General features: G+C 47.4%; 1 long non-coding RNA gene and 8 other non-coding genes across 9 annotated transcripts; all 9 read right to left on the bottom strand.

Annotated features, from left to right (window-relative positions):
* Positions 1 to 4,382: 4,382 nt before the first annotated feature.
* LOC124554193 lies at positions 4,383 to 5,789 on the bottom strand. Its single transcript, XR_006968283.1, has 2 exons — positions 5,626 to 5,789; positions 4,383 to 4,653 (listed from the first exon to the last, which is right to left on the bottom strand). It is a non-coding gene; the product is annotated as an uncharacterized LOC124554193 (long non-coding RNA).
* Positions 5,790 to 9,781: 3,992 nt separating this feature from the next.
* Positions 9,782 to 9,856, bottom strand: Trnap-cgg. Its single transcript has one exon. It is a non-coding gene; the product is annotated as a tRNA-Pro (tRNA).
* Positions 9,857 to 10,082: 226 nt separating this feature from the next.
* Trnap-cgg lies at positions 10,083 to 10,157 on the bottom strand. The gene has a single exon. It is a non-coding gene; the product is annotated as a tRNA-Pro (tRNA).
* A 3,837-nt stretch (positions 10,158 to 13,994) lies between these two features.
* On the bottom strand, positions 13,995 to 14,069 carry Trnas-cga. Its single transcript has one exon. It is a non-coding gene; the product is annotated as a tRNA-Ser (tRNA).
* Positions 14,070 to 14,295: 226 nt separating this feature from the next.
* On the bottom strand, positions 14,296 to 14,370 carry Trnas-cga. Its single transcript has one exon. It is a non-coding gene; the product is annotated as a tRNA-Ser (tRNA).
* Positions 14,371 to 14,596: 226 nt separating this feature from the next.
* On the bottom strand, positions 14,597 to 14,671 carry Trnap-cgg. Its single transcript has one exon. It is a non-coding gene; the product is annotated as a tRNA-Pro (tRNA).
* A 226-nt stretch (positions 14,672 to 14,897) lies between these two features.
* On the bottom strand, positions 14,898 to 14,972 carry Trnas-cga. The gene has a single exon. It is a non-coding gene; the product is annotated as a tRNA-Ser (tRNA).
* Positions 14,973 to 15,498: 526 nt separating this feature from the next.
* On the bottom strand, positions 15,499 to 15,573 carry Trnas-cga. The gene has a single exon. It is a non-coding gene; the product is annotated as a tRNA-Ser (tRNA).
* Positions 15,574 to 15,799: 226 nt separating this feature from the next.
* Trnas-cga lies at positions 15,800 to 15,874 on the bottom strand. Its single transcript has one exon. It is a non-coding gene; the product is annotated as a tRNA-Ser (tRNA).
* Positions 15,875 to 22,213: the final 6,339 nt, after the last annotated feature.

The following is a 22,213-nucleotide window of genomic DNA, read 5'->3' as shown; positions in this document are numbered from 1 at the left end:
AGTTTTATTGGCTGGTTGCTTAAACTATATAATAGTAACTATTTACCGAGCACCTGCAGGGAATTATAGTCTATTCATAAATCATCTAGAAGGTCTTTTGGATTATTTAACAGGAAGAAACAAAGAAATTTTGATTGCTGGTGACTTTAATACAGATTTTCTAATGCAATCTTCCAGTAAACATTTACTGCAGTTAGTAATGTTGTCTTTCAATCTAACTCACACTGTAAACTTTCCAACTAGAATCACAAAATCCTCAAGGACAGTCATTGATAACATTTTTATAGACAAATCAAAGGAACAGAATCATATCATAAAACCTGTAATAAATGGACTATCAGATCATGACATGCAGCTCCTTGTTTTAGATGTAAATTCTGAGCAGATCATAAAGACTGCTAAGTCTGAGTACAGGAGAGTAGTCAGTCAACCAAAAATTGAGTGTTTTAGAAAACTGCTCAAAGATATGAACTGGAAAGATGTTTATAGTGCCCATGACATGAATGAAAAAATAATACATTCATGAACAATGTCAGTACCATGTTTGAAAACTGTTTTCCTCTAAAAGTTACTCAAAGTAAACAGAAGTCTATAATAAAACCATGGATTACACAAGGAATAAAGATTTCCTGTAAGACAAAAACGAAAATGTATCTGTCGACCAAGAATAGCTCCAATACTGATGATTTAGCTAAATACAAGGAATACTGTAAAATATTAAAAAAAGTAATTCAGACATCTAAGCAAATGCACTACAAGAAGAAGATAGCAATGTCAGGGACCAAAATAAAAACAATATGGGATATAGTGAAAGAGGAGACTGGTAGAACCAGAAAGGAACAGGAGCAAATAGCACTAAGGGTAGATGACACATTAGTAACCGATGGGCATAGTGTGGCAAATCTATCTAACAAGTACTTTATATCCGTTACTGATAGAATAGGATTGTCAGGATCAGTAAATAATACCCTTGAATATCTGAAATTAGCCTTTACAAATAGCTTCAGCTACATGAATATGTCACTCACTTCACCAAAAGAAATAACTTCCATAATAAAATCTTTGAAAACAAAGCATTCTAGTGGTTATGATGAAATATCAACAAATTTAATTAAGGCATGTTCTTGTGAGTTTAGTACAATTCTAAGTTACTTGCGTAACCAGTCAATTATAACTGGGACATTTCCTGACTGGCTAAAATATGCAGACGTTAAGCCTCTATTCAAGGAAGGGGATAAAGAAATACCATCAAACTACAGACCGATTTCACTTTTGCCAGCATTCTCAAAAATTTTAGAAAAAGTAATGTACAGGCAGCTTTTCAACCATCTGACCACAAACAACATATTATCAAGAACACGGTGTGGATTTCTGAAGGGTTCTGATATCGAGAAGGCTATTTACACCTACAACGAAAGTGTACTCAATTCATTAAATAACACGTTACAAGTAGCAGGTATTTTCTGTGATTTGTCAAAGGCATTTGATTGTGTGAACCACAACATCCTTTTAAATAAATTAGAATTCCATGATGTCACGGGCAGTGCTGCAAAATGGTTCAAGTCATACCTAGCTAACAGGAAACAAAGGGTGTCAGTGCAAGGGACTAGTGAATTAAGTCATCAGTCATCATCAGAGTGTGAAGAAATTACATGTGGTGTCCCACAAGGATCCATCTTAGGGCCATTGCTTTTTCTTGTGTACATTAATGATCTCTCATCAGTTACACTGCCAGAAGCAGAGTTCGTTTTGTTTGTAGATGACACAAGTATTGCAATAAATAGTATGTCGAGTGTAGTTCTAGAAAGATCTGCTAATGATATTTTCATGGATATTAATAAATGGTTTAAAGCCAACTCATTGACATTAAACTTTGAAAAGACTCACTACATGCAATTCAGAACCTCTAAGAGGTTTCCACCCAGCATATGCATAAAGTATGAAGAAGAGCAGATAGAAGAGGTTGACAGTTTTAAATTCCTGGGATTACAACTAGATAATAAACTCAGCTGGGAGGAGCACACCACAGAACTGCAGAAACGCCTTAACAAATCTGTATTTGCAATTCGAGTGTTAGCAGACATAGGCGACATAAAAATGAAAAAGCTTGCATACTTTGCCTACTTTCTTTCCACAATGTCATACGGTATAATATTTTGGGGTAACTCTTGAAGTCAAACAAAAGTTTTCAGAGTCCAAAAGTGTGCAATACGTATTATTTGTGGAGTAAATTCACGGACATCATGTAGAACCTCTTCAAAGAATTGGGTATACTAACTACTGCCTCTCACTATATTTACTCCTTAATGAAATTTGTCCTAAATAATGTATCTCTTTTTCCAACAAACAGCTCAGTTCATACATACAATACCGGGAACAAAAATGATCTGCACAAGGACTTAAAAACACTTACTTTAGTTCAAAAAGGGGTCCACTACTCAGGAACACTCATCTTCAATAATTTGCCAGCAAACATAAAAAATTTAGTTACAAATAAAGATCAATTTAAAAGGAGCCTGAAAGACTTACTAGCGGCCAACTCCTTCTACTCCATAGACGAATTTTTTAATAGAAAAAAATGATGTATATATTCATACTATTAGTATTGTTATTTCAGCTAAAAATAAAAAACAAAGTTAACATGTTCCACATCCACGAGGATCTCCTCAGAGCATAGATCTATGGAACGAGAAATTAATCTAATCCAAGAGTTTTGTCTGGGAAGCCTCACACAACCTCCATATAGTCCCAATCTCTCCTCATGTGATTTCCATATTTTTGAAGTCCTAAAGGAGAAGTGTTGGCCATTCATTTGGATCACACCAGTAGGTGCACACACAGGTACAATCCTGGTTCTGTAGGCAGCCGCAAACATTTTTCCGTGAAGCGATTGACCATCTTGTCTCACAGCAGCATAGATGTATTCACGGCTATGGTGATTACTTTTGAAATACTGAACAGTTAACCCACTTTTTTCCATCAGTCTTGTATTCATTTGACTGCCCTTTATACAAGGAGCTTTCGTCTCGTGTACTCTTTCTGAAGTTTTGCGCCACTGTAACCAAAAATATTACAACAAAAAAAGATGAATGTGACAGGGCTCAGATCCCATGCAGGGCCAGTCACACAATATTTTGATTTCACTCATCACTTTCAAATTATTTTTTAATTCTGCTATGTTGACTCAATGATAAATGTATAATGGCAGATCCACGATTAGGTTGGTACTTCTTAATTAACACATACTAGGATAGATTTTTCCATGTGAGCAGTGCAAACCTTCCCCTCTGCCTCCACCCCGTCCCCCTGCCTACCACCACCATACAAAAATTCGCAAGACCAGTTTCGTTGGGTGGCAGTGTCGTAAACACAACTCAGACACACATACCTGACCAGCATCTGGCCAGAATGTGAGCAGCATTGCAAGATGCTCCAGGTCTCGGCTTGGCAGCCAGAGAATGGCCACGTCTCCATGTGTTGCGTTTTTGTGTTGTGAGCTGTCTAAGTCTAACATCCGTCTGGGTGTGACTATTGCACAAGTAACAGGTAAGGCGAAGTGCAGATAGCAGTTTGCTGGCAGAATCCTGAAGCCATGCAGTCCTTCGAAAAATGAAATTGCTTACAATATTACAGTTCATCCAGTCTCGGAATATTACTCGTCTGTATGGAACCCTAGCTTAATGGATATTAGAGCTCATATTAAGATGTTGAGACAGTGCTTTTGCCCTCGTGCGATTTGCAAGTGGACTTTGGCACAAATAGTGCCCTCCACCACACACCACTTGGTGGCTAGCGCAGTATATATGCAGAAGTAGATATCTGTCAGCTTTTGTATTTTTTCAATCTTTATTTACCAAGACCAGTTTTGAATCACTATCATCAGAGGGTACATCCATATTTATTGTGTGTTTGCAGCGTTGTTGGAGGCACGAACTGTACATACTTCCCACCAAATGTGGTGCGTATGCGTTTTGTTCTCTTGCCATAACTACATGAGCCACCAGAATGCTGCATATATGCAATAAATATGCACCATCTGATGATAAATCGCTTGTCAATTTAAAAGCATTCATGGTGAATAGAAACTCAAGAATAAAACCAAAGGCAACTCGTTGCTGTAAGCCTTTACACAAATTTAAATCTGAACTGAAATTGCTCCTTCAGCCAACTTCTACTCTAAAGACGGATATTTAAAAAAAAAAAACTTGTAGTATAAAAGACTAAAATGATTGCTTGTCTATTTAGCAGTAAATGTAAACATTCTGTAACAGTAATGGGACAGTGACAGAGACCATTATGTTCATTATTATTAATTTTCAGCCAGTGGGCTATCTGGTAATCTGTAAATAGCCAGTATGTAGCCATAAATACAAAAAGACACAGAATGTAAAACCAATGTAATCTACACCATTTTAATGGAAAGAGACCAATGGTCCTTGGAACATAGCATTATTTTTAATTAATTGAAATACACACAAACTATATCTGAAGAACAAAATCAGTTTACATGAAGTGATCTACTACTGAATTATAAAAGGTAGATTGGCAGTAAGTCATTAATCCACCTGACTGTTTTGACCAGTAATGCCATCAACACGGTGTACACTATTTCAAGGACATACAATACGGTGATCACGACGTCACTCATTACACCTGCGAACAAACATAAATAACGTGTGAAGTATTTAACTCTAGCAGTGGAATGAAACTAACAGGACAACCAAATGAAGAGGACAAACTAAATATACGACAGTAAGAATAATGACATCACTACAAAACTCATATTTGCCCAAAAATCAAGGACACAAAATCCTCAAAATTTAACAAAAAAGTTTACAAAAATGAAAACTATTGGTGTTGTAAATTTCCCGTAACCTATATATCTCAAATGAAGACCTCAGTACTAGTAACCCAAACAGAACTCAAAAACTCAACACAATTTTCACATGACCTTCATAGCTCCAACAAAGCCCTGCATACCAGGAACCAACCACTCTAAAACATGGTGTTGCAGATTTCACTTCACCCACATACCACAAGCAAAGCCCTAGAAACCACACATTCACTTACTCTACATGTAAACCAAAGTTGTCCGATAAACAAACGAAACCAAGCTTACATGACTAATATCAGAAATGTATCCTAATCAAAGATGGTACATCAGTACCCATGATACACACCAATAACAATCCAACAATTACCAAATACTAACAAGGAAATCCCGAAAATTCATGAAAACTTTCATTACCACCAATTTCAATTTACACAAACAACTACGCCCATTGCAACAAGCAATGAGCTACTCATAAATATCTGATTCTTCACAACTGAAGAAAAGAGAAAATATTAAATCCCTAAGCACAAGAAACTCACGGCACTAATATTTCCAAACATAAAAATGAATGCATCAGCTAAAATGCGTTCATGAGTACAACACTACATGTGCAGCTTGAGTACATACGTCACAGAATCAAATAAATCCTTTACATTTATGTTCTATGGGAAAATACGATATTCTAACCAAAATCATTTTAACTGATCCCAGAATGGGAATGTATATTACGTTTCCTGTTTCCTCTTCAACAATTCTGCGTTACGTTTTTCGTCTCTTAGAAATCACAGTACCTCATAGCCTGTTGCTGAGTTACTACCACAGTTCCATGCAGCATGTACCACTTCGATGAAAACAATAACAAACACAGATCTTTCGGCCCGCCAAAAATTTCTTCTACAAAGATAATACTCGCAACGCCTTCAATTGGATGTGGTAACTTGTGTGAACTACGACACTTCCCGTGTTTCGCTGTCGCTAGACTAGAGGTGGGCCAAACGGTTATTCTGGAGTAACCGTTAACACAGTTCAAGTTATTCTTTGATAACCGTTATCTTTAACGGTTATTAATAACTGCCAAGTTATTTTTCGCTAGCGAATACCGAATACTCCGACAGTTAAATAACGACATAGTTGGAATCCATCAGTTATCAGTATAACTGCGAGTAGTGTGAAATAGCAGGAATGTCGTATGAATCGTGTCATAACCTTAGCTTATTAACTCCGGGTACATTTTAGTTGATGTTAGAACGATTATTAGTGTTTCATATTATATGTTTGTAGGTTATCGGTCGCTATTAGAAATATTATCTTCGCAGCTGCGACAGAAAGTACGGGGAACTTCGCCAAAGCACTGTTTAAGTAAAATCTTAACAACGTGCGTTTTTAAGTATGAAGTAGTATGTAAACTGAGTACTGTAGGTTAAATTCGAAGCTTAATTTCTTGTGCTGCTCACATAATAGAATAAAGTGTACAGCCTTGTAATACAAAAAAAATATACGTAATGTGACAGATTCGTTTACTCTTGTGCTGTAAAAGCTAGACCTATTGGGGAAAGTGTGAGTACGCTAATCCAAGTTTTATGTCAAATTTGGAAACTGCTCGATTTCTCCAGCTACAGCATGTTTATAACATATGAAGACATGCAGATCGAAAAGGTTGACAGTGTTACAACTCGATAATAAATTCACTTGGGAAGGGCATACCACATTTTTTCATTCTATTATTTCATAAGGGAGCATATTCTGTGGTAACTTATCAAACGTAGCAAAAGTTTTTCGCATGTAAAAGCGTGTAATAAAAATTGTTTGTGGTATCAATTCAAGAACATCATGTAGGAACGTGTTCAAGGAACTTTGTATTCTAACCACTGCTTCCTAGTATATTTATTCCTTAATGAAATTTGTTACAAGTATTTCCAACCAATAGCTTAATACATAATATCGGTACTAGAAATGGGAACAGCAATCTACATAAAGACCTAAAATCACTTACCTTGGTCCAAAAGGGGTCCAGTATTCAGGAACATGCATTTTCAATAAACTGCCAGCAAGTCAGCAACCATTAAAAACTTGGTTTCAGATAAAGCACGGTTTACAGTGTGTTTGAAAGACTATTTGATACAGAAGTGTCTGATTCTACCCGTCATCAATATGCCGGAAATGGCTATTTTAAGTGTGTCTATGACGTCACTACATACACATGGCAACAAACACGAAGATACATATAAATAATACAATAACATTTCTCACCAAAAATACAATCAAACCAATGGGACAACTGCGGGAAGTTGGGGGTTTTAGGGTGAGGACAAGCTAGTAAAAAAAAACACACCATGATCCCAAAACACAAAATGAAGAACAAAAAGAAAAAAAATACAGCGTTCTGCTACACCAAAAAAAATCTGCAGGAATCGGACACTTCCCTTGAACAATATAGGTCAGCTATAGGTGACCATACCAAAACACCAATACCCACAACTAAAAGTACGAAAATTGGAATTGGACATTTCCCTTGACCTACATAGGTCAACCTCAGATGACGATACTAAAACATCAACACACACAACTATGAAAATGGGAATCGGTCATTTCCGGTGACCTATATAGGTCCACCACAGCTACTGATGCCAAAAAACCAACACCTACAACTGCGAAAAATAAAACCACAATCCCAAAAGTCCACAAATCAATCATCCCTACATAAATTAAATCACATTCAATACTTCATAAATACACAAAACATCACAGCTAGAAAAAAAAAATTAATTACCACCAACAAATTCCGGCACTGCAACCTAGATCGACAGCCACCCCCCCCCCCCCACACACACACACACAGACAAAAACCAACTCATAAACACCGTGCCGTAACGACATTCACACACCACAACACCTTTACGTCAAAGCAGACGGGTGGAATCAGACGCTTCCATTAACCCCTCCTTCTATTCCGTAGATGAACATCGCAACAGAGACTGATAGACCAGCTTAGGTAAAAATGCTGCTATATTTCAGTTTTGACAGCACTTGGTTGCAACAGTCAAGATCGGGTATTCTGTGTACGATAAATTTATTAAAAGTATGTAACTGTGTTTTATTCTGTCAGTGTACCAATTCTGTAAATATTAGCAGTTACTGTGATATATTCACACATTTTGACAATCTCCAGACAAATGATGAGGATAATAATCATTATATTCCACTGTATTATGTTATACTTTCTGACATGTTATTTGTCATTCGCGATGGCCAGCGGCTATTTCCGAAGAAGTACGTAAATATTTGTTCGCTCCAGTAACTATCGTCTCTGTAATATCACCGGGGTCTAAGACTGGAGTCACTGTATCAGGGAAACAGACACACAGTTATTCCGTTACCAACTTCCAGGTTACTTGTAATGGTAGTGCAATAACTGCCAGAGAGCGAGAACTGTGAGCCAATAACGATAACTGCCAGGGGAAAATACCGATCTCTGACACTTATTTCCATAGTCGCTCGAATTCCTTATGGTACCTCTCTTTATACAACCCGTCCAAGCTAAATTGACATATGAGGCGGTGGGTTAAGGGAACGACCGTACTTGTTAATGCCTGTACTGCAGCTCCTATCAGCCACCACTCGGACATTAACCTTATTTAATTGTTTGTGCTAAAAGTAACGAAGGCGCACGATATAGTACACAGTTCTTATCAACAGATGGCGCGCAGTCTCACAGTTATTTCCATGGCCTATTGAACGCCTTCCAAATGGTCTACCTTCTCCCTAGTTCCTAGCCAGATCTCCGATGAGTTGACGGGAAAGCGTAGTACGATCTTCTGTCAACAGATGGCGCGAGGCACTGTTGACATTAGACAGTTATTGAAATAACTGCCTGTATCAGAGGAACGGTTATCGCAGTAACCGTTACTTTTCAGTAACAGGTTATTTCTAACAGTTACGTTATTTTTTGCCACCTCTACGCTAGACTCCTGTCTAGGAGGTACAACAATAAAAAAAAACCGTGTGCTGACAGTCCATTGAAACTTCCTGGCAGATTAAAACTGTGTGCCCGACCGAGACTCGAACTCGGGACCTTTGCCTTTCGCGGGCAAGTGCTCTACCAACTGAGCTACCGAAGCACGACTCACGTCCGGTACCCACAGCTTTACTTCTGCCAGTATCTCGTCTCCTACCTTCCAAACTTTACAGAAGCTCTTCTGCGAACCATGCAGAACTAGCACTCCTGAAAGAAAGGATATAGTGGAGACATGGCTTAGCCACAGCCTGGGGGATGTTTCCAGAATGAGATTTTCACTCTGCAGCGGAGTGTGCGCTGATATGAAACTTCCTGGCAGATTAAAACTGTGTGCCCGACCGAGACTCGAACTCGGGACCTTTGCCTTTCGCGGGCAAGTGCTCTACCAACTGAGCTACCGAAGCACGACTCACGTCCGGTACCCACAGCTTTACTTCTGCCAGTATCTCGTCTTCTACCTTCCAAACTTTACAGAAGCTCTTCTGCGAACCATGCAGAACTAGCACTCCTGAAAGAAAGGATATAGCGGAGACATGGCTTAGCCACAGCCTGGGGGATGTTTCCAGAATGAGATTTTCACTCTGCAGCGCAGTGTGCGCTGATATGAAACTTCCTGGCAGATTAAAACTGTGTGCCCGACCGAGACTCGAACTCGGGACCTTTGCCTTTCGCGGGCAAGTGCTCCACCAACTGAGCTATCGAAGCACGACTCACGTCCGGTACCCACAGCTTTACTTCTGCCAGTATCTCGTCTCCTACCTTCCAAACTTAACAGAAGCTCTTCTGCGAACCATGCAGAACTAGCACTCCTCAAAGAAAGGATATAGCGGAGACATGGCTTAGCCACAGCCTGGGGGATGTTTCCAGAATGAGATTTTCACTCTGCAGCGGAGTGTGCGCTGATATGAAACTTCCTGGCAGATTAAAACTGTGTGCCCGACCGAGACTCGAACTCGGGACCTTTGCCTTCCGCAGGCAAGTGCTCTACCAACTGAGCTATCGAAGCACGACTCACGTCCGGTACCCACAGCTTTACTTCTGCCAGTATCTCGTCTCCTTACTTCCAAACTTAACAGAAGCTCTTCTGCGAACCATGCAGAACTAGCACTCCTCAAAGAAAGAATATAGCGGAGACATGGCTTAGCCACAGCCTGGGGGATGTTTCCAGAATGAGATTTTCACTCTGCAGCGGAGTGTGCGCTGATATGAAACTTCCTGGCAGATTAAAACTGTGTGCCCGACCGAGACTCGAACTCGGGACCTTTGCCTTCCGCGGGCAAGTGCTCTACCAACTGAGCTACCGAAGCACGACTCACGTCCGGTACCCACAGCTTTACTTCTGCCAGTATCTCGTCTCCTACATTCCAAACTTAACAGAAGCTCTTCTGCGAACCATGCAGAACTAGCACTCCTGAAAGAAAGGATATAGTGGAGACATGGCTTAGCCACAGCCTGGGGGATGTTTCCAGAATGAGATTTTCACTCTGCAGCGGAGTGTGCGCTGATATGAAACTTCCTGGCAGATTAAAACTGTGTGCACGACCGAGACTCGAACTCGGGACCTATGCCTTTCGCGTGCAAGTGCTCTACCAACTGAGCTACCGAAGCACGACTCACGTCCGGTACCCACAGCTTTACTTCTGCCAGTATCTCGTCTCCTACCTTCCAAACTTTACAGAAGCTCTTCTGCGAACCATGCAGAACTAGCACTCCTGAAAGAAAGGATATAGCGGAGACATGGCTTAGCCACAGCCTGGGGGATGTTTCCAGAATGAGATTTTCACTCTGCAGCGGAGTGTGCGCTGATATGAAACTTCCTGGCAGATTAAAACTGTGTGCCCGACCGAGACTCGAACTCGGGACCTTTGCCTTTCGCGGGCAAGTGCTCTACCAACTGAGCTACCGAAGCACGACTCACGTCCGGTACCCACAGCTTTACTTCTGCCAGTATCTCGTCTTCTACCTTCCAAACTTTACAGAAGCTCTTCTGCGAACCATGCAGAATTAGCACTCCTGAAAGAAAGGATATAGCGGAGACATGGCTTAGCCACAGCCTGGGGGATGTTTCCAGAATGAGATTTTCACTCTGCAGCGCAGTGTGCGCTGATATGAAACTTCCTGGCAGATTGAAACTGTGTGCCCGACCGAGACTCGAACTCGGGACCTTTGCCTTTCGCGGGCAAGTGCTCTACCAACTGAGCTACCGAAGCACGACTCACGTCCGGTACCCACAGCTTTACTTCTGCCAGTATCTCGTCTTCTACCTTCCAAACTTTACAGAAGCTCTTCTGCGAACCATGCAGAATTAGCACTCCTGAAAGAAAGGATATAGCGGAGACATGGCTTAGCCACAGCCTGGGGGATGTTTCCAGAATGAGATTTTCACTCTGCAGCGGAGTGTGCGCTGATATGAAACTTCCTGGCAGATTAAAACTGTGTGCCCGACCGAGACTCGAACTCGGGACCTTTGCCTTTCGCGGGCAAGTGCTCTACCAACTGAGCTACCGAAGCACGACTCACGTCCGGTACCCACAGCTTTACTTCTGCCAGTATCTCGTCTTCTACCTTCCAAACTTTACAGAAGCTCTTCTGCGAACCATGCAGAATTAGCACTCCTGAAAGAAAGGATATAGCGGAGACATGGCTTAGCCACAGCCTGGGGGATGTTTCCAGAATGAGATTTTCACTCTGCAGCGGAGTGTGCGCTGATATGAAACTTCCTGGCAGATTAAAACTGTGTGCCCGACCGAGACTCGAACTCGGGACCTTTGCCTTTCGCGGGCAAGTGCTCTACCAACTGAGCTACCGAAGCACGACTCACGTCCGGTACCCACAGCTTTACTTCTGCCAGTATCTCGTCTTCTACCTTCCAAACTTTACAGAAGCTCTTCTGCGAACCATGCAGAATTAGCACTCCTGAAAGAAAGGATATAGCGGAGACATGGCTTAGCCACAGCCTGGGGGATGTTTCCAGAATGAGATTTTCACTCTGCAGCGGAGTGTGCGCTGATATGAAACTTCCTGGCAGATTAAAACTGTGTGCCCGACCGAGACTCGAACTCGGGACCTTTGCCTTTCGCGGGCAAGTGCTCTACCAACTGAGCTACCGAAGCACGACTCACGTCCGGTACCCACAGCTTTACTTCTGCCAGTATCTCGTCTTCTACCTTCCAAACTTTACAGAAGCTCTTCTGCGAACCATGCAGAATTAGCACTCCTGAAAGAAAGGATATAGCGGAGACATGGCTTAGCCACAGCCTGGGGGATGTTTCCAGAATGAGATTTTCACTCTGCAGCGGAGTGTGCGCTGATATGAAACTTCCTGGCAGATTAAAACTGTGTGCCCGACCGAGACTCGAACTCGGGACCTTTGCCTTTCGCGGGCAAGTGCTCTACCAACTGAGCTACCGAAGCACGACTCACGTCCGGTACCCACAGCTTTACTTCTGCCAGTATCTCGTCTTCTACCTTCCAAACTTTACAGAAGCTCTTCTGCGAACCATGCAGAATTAGCACTCCTGAAAGAAAGGATATAGCGGAGACATGGCTTAGCCACAGCCTGGGGGATGTTTCCAGAATGAGATTTTCACTCTGCAGCGGAGTGTGCGCTGATATGAAACTTCCTGGCAGATTAAAACTGTGTGCCCGACCGAGACTCGAACTCGGGACCTTTGCCTTTCGCGGGCAAGTGCTCTACCAACTGAGCTACCGAAGCACGACTCACGTCCGGTACCCACAGCTTTACTTCTGCCAGTATCTCGTCTTCTACCTTCCAAACTTTACAGAAGCTCTTCTGCGAACCATGCAGAATTAGCACTCCTGAAAGAAAGGATATAGCGGAGACATGGCTTAGCCACAGCCTGGGGGATGTTTCCAGAATGAGATTTTCACTCTGCAGCGGAGTGTGCGCTGATATGAAACTTCCTGGCAGATTAAAACTGTGTGCCCGACCGAGACTCGAACTCGGGACCTTTGCCTTTCGCGGGCAAGTGCTCTACCAACTGAGCTACCGAAGCACGACTCACGTCCGGTACCCACAGCTTTACTTCTGCCAGTATCTCGTCTTCTACCTTCCAAACTTTACAGAAGCTCTTCTGCGAACCATGCAGAATTAGCACTCCTGAAAGAAAGGATATAGCGGAGACATGGCTTAGCCACAGCCTGGGGGATGTTTCCAGAATGAGATTTTCACTCTGCAGCGGAGTGTGCGCTGATATGAAACTTCCTGGCAGATTGAAACTGTGTGCCCGACCGAGACTCGAACTCGGGACCTTTGCCTTTCGCGGGCAAGTGCTCTACCAACTGAGCTACCGAAGCACGACTCACGTCCGGTACCCACAGCTTTACTTCTGCCAGTATCTCGTCTTCTACCTTCCAAACTTTACAGAAGCTCTTCTGCGAACCATGCAGAATTAGCACTCCTGAAAGAAAGGATATAGCGGAGACATGGCTTAGCCACAGCCTGGGGGATGTTTGCAGAATGAGATTTTCACTCTGCAGCGGAGTGTGCGCTGATATGAAACTTCCTGGCAGATTAAAACTGTGTGCCCGTCCGAGACTCGAACTCGGGACCTTTGCCTTTCGCGGGCAAGTGCTCTACCAACTGAGCTACCGAAGCACGACTCACGTCCGGTACCCACAGCTTTACTTCTGCCAGTATCTCGTCTTCTACCTTCCAAACTTTACAGAAGCTCTTCTGCGAACCATGCAGAATTAGCACTCCTGAAAGAAAGGATATAGCGGAGACATGGCTTAGCCACAGCCTGGGGGATGTTTCCAGAATGAGATTTTCACTCTGCAGCGGAGTGTGCGCTGATATGAAACTTCCTGGCAGATTAAAACTGTGTGCCCGACCGAGACTCGAACTCGGGACCTTTGCCTTTCGCGGGCAAGTACTCTACCAACTGAGCTACCGAAGCACGACTCACGGCCGGTACCCACACCTTACTTCTGCCAGTATCTCGTCTCCTACCTTCCAAACTTTACAGAAGCTCTTCTGCGAACCATGCATAACTAGCACTCCTGAAAGAAAGGATATAGCGGAGACATGGCTTAGCCACAGCCTGGAGGATGTTTCCAGAATGAGATTTTCACTCTGCAGCGGAGTGTGCGCTGATATGAAACTTCCTGGCAGATTAAAACTGTGTGCCCGACCGAGACTCGAACTCGGGACCTTTGCCTTTCGCGGGCAAGTGCTCTACCAACTGAGCTATCGAAGCACGACTCACGTCCGGTACCCACAGCTTTACTTCTGCCAGTATCTCGTCTCCTACCTTCCAAACTTTACAGAAGCTCTTCTGCGAACCATGCATAACTAGCACTCCTGAAAGAAAGGATATAGCGGAGACATGGCTTAGCCACAGCCTGGAGGATGTTTCCAGAATGAGATTTTCACTCTGCAGCGGAGTGTGCGCTGATATGAAACTTCCTGGCAGATTAAAACTGTGTGCCCGACCGAGACTCGAACTCGGGACCTTTGCCTTTCGCGGGCAAGTGCTCTACCAACTGAGCTATCGAAGCACGACTCACGTCCGGTACCCACAGCTTTACTTCTGCCAGTATCTCGTCTCCTACCTTCCAAACTTAACAGAAGCTCTTCTGCGAACCATGCAGAACTAGCACTCCTGAAAGAAAGGATATAGTGGAGACATGGCTTAGCCACAGCCTGGGGGATGTTTCCAGAAACAGATTTTCACTCTGCAGCGGAGTGTGCGCTGATATGAAAGTTCCTGGCAGATTAAAACTGTGTGCCCGACCGAGGCTCGAACTCGGGACCTTTGCCTTCCGCAGGCAAGTGCTCTACCAACTGAGCTATCGAAGCACGACTCACGTCCGCTACCCACAGCTTTACTTCTGCCAGTATCTCGTCTCCTACCTTCCAAACTTAACAGAAGCTCTTCTGCGAACCATGCAGAACTAGCACTCCTGAAAGAAAGGATATAGCGGAGACATGGCTTAGCCACAGCCTGGGGGATGTTTCCAGAATGAGATTTTCACTCTGCAGCGCAGTGTGCGCTGATATGAAACTTCCTGGCAGATTGAAACTGTGTGCCCGACCGAGACTCGAACTCGGGACCTTTGCCTTTCGCGGGCAAGTGCTCTACCAACTGAGCTATCGAAGCACGACTCACGTCCGGTACCCACAGCTTTACTTCTGCCAGTATCTCGTCTCCTTACTTCCAAACTTAACAGAAGCTCTTCTGCGAACCATGCAGAACTAGCACTCCTCAAAGAAAGGATATAGCGAAGACATGGCTTAGCCACAGCCTGGGGGATGTTTCCAGAATGAGATTTTCACTCTGCAGCGGAGTGTGCGCTGATATGAAAGTTCCTGGCAGATTAAAACTGTGTGCCCGACCGAGACTCGAACTCGGGACCTTTGCCTTTCGCGGGCAAGTACTCTACCAACTGAGCTACCGAAGCACGACTCACGGCCGGTACCCACACCTTACTTCTGCCAGTATCTCGTCTCCTACCTTCCAAACTTTACAGAAGCTCTTCTGCGAACCATGCATAACTAGCACTCCTGAAAGAAAGGATATAGCGGAGACATGGCTTAGCCACAGCCTGGAGGATGTTTCCAGAATGAGATTTTCACTCTGCAGCGGAGTGTGCGCTGATATGAAACTTCCTGGCAGATTAAAACTGTGTGCCCGACCGAGACTCGAACTCGGGACCTTTGCCTTTCGCGGGCAAGTGCTCTACCAACTGAGCTATCGAAGCACGACTCACGTCCGGTACCCACAGCTTTACTTCTGCCAGTATCTCGTCTCCTACCTTCCAAACTTTACAGAAGCTCTTCTGCGAACCATGCATAACTAGCACTCCTGAAAGAAAGGATATAGCGGAGACATGGCTTAGCCACAGCCTGGAGGATGTTTCCAGAATGAGATTTTCACTCTGCAGCGGAGTGTGCGCTGATATGAAACTTCCTGGCAGATTAAAACTGTGTGCCCGACCGAGACTCGAACTCGGGACCTTTGCCTTTCGCGGGCAAGTGCTCTACCAACTGAGCTATCGAAGCACGACTCACGTCCGGTACCCACAGCTTTACTTCTGCCAGTATCTCGTCTCCTACCTTCCAAACTTAACAGAAGCTCTTCTGCGAACCATGCAGAACTAGCACTCCTGAAAGAAAGGATATAGTGGAGACATGGCTTAGCCACAGCCTGGGGGATGTTTCCAGAATGAGATTTTCACTCTGCAGCAGAGTGTGCGCTGATATGAAACTTCCTGGCAGATTAAAACTGTGTGCCCGACCGAGACTCAAACTCGGGACCTTTGCCTTTCGCGGGCAAGTGCTCTACCAACTGAGCTACCGAAGCACGACTCACGTCCGGTACCCACAGCTTTACTTCTGCCAGTATCTCGTCTCCTACCTTCCAAACTTTACAGAAGCTCTTCTGCGAACCATGCAGAACTAGCACTCCTGAAAGAAAGGATATAGCGGAGACATGGCTTAGCCACAGCCTGGGGGATGTTTCCAGAATGAGATTTTCACTCTGCGGCGGAGTGTCCGCTGATATGAACCTTCCTGGCAGATTAAAACTGTGTGCCCGACCGAGACTCGAACTCGGGACCTTTGCCTTTCGCGGGCAAGTGCTCTACCAACTGAGCTACCGAAGCACGACTCACGTCCGGTACCCACAGCTTTACTTCTGCCAGTATCTCGTCTCCTACCTTCCAAACTTTACAGAAGCTCTTCTGCGAACCATGCAGAACTAGCACTCCTGAAAGAAAGGATATAGCGGAGACATGGCTTAGCCACAGCCTGGGGGATGTTTCCAGAATGAGATTTTCACTCTGCAGCGGAGTGGGCGCTGATATGAAACTTCCTGGCAGATTAAAACTGTGTGCCCGACCGAGACTCGAACTCGGGACCTTTGCCTTTCGCGGGCAAGTGCTCTACCAACTGAGCTACCGAAGCACGACTCACGTCCGGTACCCACAGCTTTGTTCAGGAGTGCTAGTTCTGCATGATTCGCAGAAGAGCTTCTGTAAAGTTTGGAAGGTAGGAGACGAGATACTGGCAGAAGTAAAGCTGTGGGTACCGGACGTGATTCGTGCTTCGGTAGCTCAGTTGGTAGAGCACTTGCCCGCGAAAGGCAAAGGTCCCGAGTTCGAGTCTCGGTCGGGCACACAGTTTTAATCTGCCAGGAAGTTTCATATCAGCGCACACTCCGCTGCAGAGTGAAAATCTCATTCTGACAGTCTATTGTTTGCCAAAGAACAGCATTCTGCAAGTTCCTCCTCAGCTCTGCGCATGCGTGTGGGGCCGCATACGACCGCTTAAGGGAACCCAACCGTACACCGCCAATACGACTCGTTTCCGGCCAATGGCGACCTCTAGACGACGAGAAGAGACGGCGTTAAACGGTTCGCCATATTTTCAAAGGTGGCGTGTTGAGCTGACATCTGTTGGCAACACGGAGCAACACAGCAGTTTTCGAAGCGCTGCTAAGTTTACTTCGCATTGCAAAGTTTAGCAGGAAAATATTGGAAGTAACAAACATCTTCACAGGTATATCAGTTACTTATTTCTAGTTTGCTAACGAAATAGCAATAACCGCCCACATCTTCTGATTATTTGAGAAGGATGTGCTTCATACCCACGAAGATCGTTGGTAAGATGTTCCTTAAATGTGTTACCATCTTTGGGAAAGTTTCATCAGAGGGTTGGATCCCCTCAGTCGACGACGTCAGGTTGCAACACCTGGGCTGCTCTCAGGTTGTAATCTCCGTCTTCGGCGGTTTTGTCTGTCTGCCTGCCTGCCTGCCTGCCTGCCTGCCCGTCGCTTCCTGCTGTCGCTGTCCGTCCGTCCGTCCGTCCGTCTGCCTGCCTGTTCGCTGCCATCTGCTGTCCGTCTGTTCGTCGCCGCCGCCAGCCGGTGCCCGCTGCCGCCGGTGCCCGCCGCCGCCGCCATCCGGTGCCCGCCGCCGCCGTCGCCGCCGTCCTGACCCTGGTCTAGGGCCGTCTTCATCCGTCTTCGTCTTTCTCTGTCCCCAGTTTCTGTCCTCTCCTCTTCGTTCTGTTCGTTCTTGTTTCTCTCTCCCGTCATGTCCGCCCCCACCACCACTGTCACTACTACCACCACCGCCATTGTCTATACCTCCCCTTCCGCCGCCTCCACCACTATAACTTGGTGTGCCCAGTCCCACCCCCCTCCTTCCATTCCACCTCTCCTCACTCTCCCTTCACCCTCTATCTTTGTCGCCCCCTCTCCCGCTTCTTCCTCCCGTTCCTCTCGTTCTGATCCCTTTTCCCCACTCCCCCAGCCTGTCACTGCAGCTCCGGCTCGGGTGGTGGCCCGTCGGGCCACTGCCCACGCCCAGCTCTCCCCGTCACCTTCGCCATCACCGCCGCCACTGCCCCCGTCATCGTCATCGCCGCCGTCGCCTTCGCCTTCACCGTCACCGTCACCATCTCCGGCGCCGACTCCGGCCCCGGGACCTGCCCCTCCCCGCCACATTCCCGTTGTTCCCATCCCCCACACCTCCTACACCGCTGTCAAGCGCCCCAGTGGCACTCCTGCTTCCTCTGCTTCCAAAAAGGCTGCACCTCGTCCTCCTTCCCCCACCCATGATGCCATGGAAGTCTCCCCGCCTGTCCCTGCCCCCTCATCCTCCTCCTCTCCCCCTTCCTCCTACCGCTACCTTCTCTCCCGACCTGATCCCTCTCTCCTTGAAGCCCGGAACCTCACCCTCTTCCTTCGCCAGCATTGTCCTGGTGCCCCCATCTCCCTCCTCACTCCTCACCGAGATTCGGTCCTCATCTCCTCCCCCAGCCCAACCCTCCACACCTACCTCCTTTCCCGCATCCCTGTCACCCGCTTTGGCCCTCATGCCTCTCTCACCCCTGCTCCTTCACCACCTCCCTCCCGCCAACCCCAACCTCCGCGTCGCCCGCCAACTCTCACCGCCGTGATCACTCGGCTTAGTCCAGTGTTCACGGAGGAGGAGGTGTTGGCGGAGCTCAAGGCGCATCCCCATTTGGAGGTGCGTGCGGTTCGCCGCATACATAACGCTGCCGGCCCCACCCGCCTTATGCGGGTTTTTTCTGAGCACGCCCCCTCCATTGACCGTGTCCTGAAGGAGGATGCCTTCCTTTTTACCCAGCGGTACAAGGTCGACCCCTCCCGTTCCTCTCCTCAGTCCCTGCGCTGCCAGAGGTGTCTGCGCTATAACGTGCACCCCACAGCTGAGTGCTGCGAGGCCCCCACCTGCCCGCATTGTCGGCAAGCGCACTTCCTCAGGCAGTGGCCTAACCTCCAATCCCCTCCTTCCTGCAATACCTGCAATCTCCCCCATCCCACCTACTCCCTAAAGTGTAAAGCCCGAACCCCTCCAACCACTCCTGAACTCACCGTCCCTGTCCGTCCCCTGGACGCCCCCACCCCTCCTGGCAATTCCCTTCGTCCCCCCCCACCGCTGAGGACATCATCAGGTTCCTTACCATCGTCCTCCAGAATGTTCATCCCTTTCAGCGCCCACACACCCTCCAACAGATCTCCCTCGCCGCCCGTTCCATATTCCAACTCAAGATGTACGCCACCTACTCCAACAACCAGGCCCATTTCACCTTCTCCCGCCTCGACACCCTCGTCTAAATCCCTATCATGGCGCGACAGCAACGTATCCTTTTCAACAACATCCGCTCCCTACCTGCCAACAGGAACCTCTTCCTGCACACCCTTGCCACCCACCGCGTGGATGCCTTCCTCCTTAATGAAACCTTCCTCCAACCCCACCACACCATTCACACTTCGCCCTACCTCCTCCACCGCTCCGATAATCCCCTCCCAATTGCGCGTGGCGGAGTTGCCATTGGTCACCACCGCCAGATCCCCGTTCGGCTCCAACCTCTCCTTCCCGACCCCACCGAACACCTGATCCTTCGTCTCTTCTTCCCCGGCCTTACCGTTACCTGCGCCACCATCTATGTCCGCCCCAACGCTCCTATTCCCTTCGACTTCCTCTCCCACGTCGATCGTACCTTTTCCTCCTACGTGATCGCCGCCTACCTCAACATCCATAGTCGATCCGCTGCCCAGTTACGACGATGGCATCGGTTCCTCTCCACCCTTCAAGGTGACCTCGTCCCCATCCCCCGGTATACCCGTCCTGAATCCAACTCCACTCCTGATGTTATCCTCTCCTCCCCCAACCTCCTTGGCCGCATAACGGTGGATGTCCTGGAGCCTATTGGTAGCGACCATCTCCCTGTCCTCCTCACCGTTTCAGACGGTCGTCGCCCTCGCCCCGACCCTCGTACTGACCCTCCCCCTAAGTATGTCCACGACTATTCCTGAGCCGACTGGAATGCCTACCAGGATACCCTTTCCACCCAGGTCGATAGCCACCCTCTCACCTACCACCACCCTGACGATGTCACCCATGCCGCCTCCTTTCTCCAGCAGACCTTGTCTGAGGCCGTGGAGGCCCACGTTCCTACTGTCGCCATCCACCCCCACCGTCCTACCTTACCCCCACAGGCCGTTCTCCTCCTCCGTGAATCCTGTCGTCTCTACCGTGCCTTCCTCCGCACGCGTGACCCGGACACACTATGACGCCACCGGCAACTCCAGCGACACGTTCGTAATTTGCTCGCGGCTAAGAAACGCCGGGACTGGCGACAGACATGCACCCGTTTAAATGCAACCCTACCAATCAACTCGTCCAAGTTCTGGTCGGCCTTCCGTCGTCTTACCGGAACTAAACCCTCCCCCTACTATCCTCTTCTCCACGATGATCACCCCTTCCCTGACACCCTTAGTAAGGCCAATCACTTTGCCTCCTACCTCTCTGATGTCTTCTCCATCCCCGACGATCCCCAGTTCGATTACTCCCTCTTCCCGGATATCCGCGATCGAACTGACACCTCTGTCCCTCCCCTCGCTCCTGGTTTCCAGTACTTGGACAACATTACACACACGGAACTCAATGCCCCTATCACTACACAGGATCTCATTGATACACTCCGCACAAAACGCAACACCGCTCCTGGTCACGATTGTGCCACCTACCGTCACCTTCGTGAAGCTCCTGTCTCTTTCCTCTCCACCCTGGCCTGGCTCTACAATGTAGTCCTGTCCACCGGTTACTACCCCGACCTGTGGAAAACCTCCCGTATCCTCATGTTCCTTAAACCTGACAAACCGCCGTCCGCCGTCTCCTCCTACCGTCCCATCAGCCTTACCTCGGTCTTCAGCAAGGTCCTGGAATCTATCCTCACCCGCCGCATCCACCAGCATCTCCGCCAGCACCGCCTCCTTCCCGTCACCCAGTGTGGCTTTCGGCCGTCCTTCTCTTCCGACGATCTTCTCCTTCACCTCACTCGTCTCCTTTCCGAACAGCTTAATTCCCGTCGCTCCGCAATCTTCCTCTCCCTTGACCTCGAACGCGCTTATGACCGCGTCTGGCATTCCGGTCTCCTCTTCAAGCTCCAAACCTTTGCCCTTCCCATTAACTACGTCCGTCTGATCGGTTCCTTTCTCTCCCGCCGTCCTTCCTATGTCACCATCCATAACACAGATTCCTACACCTTTTTCCCCTCCGCCGGTGTGCCCCAAGGCTCCGTCCTCTCCCCCCTTCTGTACCTTTTGTACACGGCGGACATGCCGCCGCCGTCGCCCCCCGTCCACCTCCTCCAGTTTGCCGATGACACCGCCTTCCTCGCCCTTGCCCCCACCCTGCAACGCTCCCAACGTCTTCTCCAATCCCATCTTGACCGATTCACCGCTTGGTGTAACCAGTGGTTGCTCAAGGTCAATCCTTCCAAAACCCAGGCGATCATTGTAGGCAAAACCACCCCTTCCTTCCGCCTCCTTGATTTCTATCTCACGGTCTATGGCCGTCCTATCGCCCTCACTCCCACCCTTAAGTACCTTGGCGTCACCCTCGACCGTCGCCTCTCCTGGACTTCCCATCTCCATACAATCCAAGCCAAGGCACGTTCCCGACTCCGTCTCCTCAAGCTCCTTTCCGGCCGTACGTGGGGTCTGGACCCTTACGCAATCCTCCACACCTATAAATCCCTCATCCGCCCTATCCTTTGTTATGCCCATCCAGCCTGGATCTCCGCCCCCCCCTACCTTTTATAAATCCCTCCAAATCCTTGAACGCCATGCTCTCCGCCTCGCCTATCGCATCCGTCTCCCCTCCCCCACGCGGATCCTGTATGATCTCATCCCCTTCCCCCACCTCCTCCTTTTCCTTGAAAGGATACGGATCCTGTACACCTCCCGTAAACTTGATCCTCCTCACCCGCTCGTCTCCCCAATCCTCTCCCATCCCCGCCCGCTGCCGCGCCTGTATTCCCACGTCCCGCCCGGTCTCCATCTCTCCACCCTCCTTACTCTCTCCCA

This window comes from Schistocerca americana, chromosome 11 (genome assembly GCF_021461395.2).
Source record: "Schistocerca americana isolate TAMUIC-IGC-003095 chromosome 11, iqSchAmer2.1, whole genome shotgun sequence".
In the NCBI taxonomy this organism is placed as follows: domain Eukaryota; kingdom Metazoa; phylum Arthropoda; class Insecta; order Orthoptera; family Acrididae; genus Schistocerca; species Schistocerca americana.
This window is presented reverse-complemented; position numbering and strand designations above follow the sequence as displayed.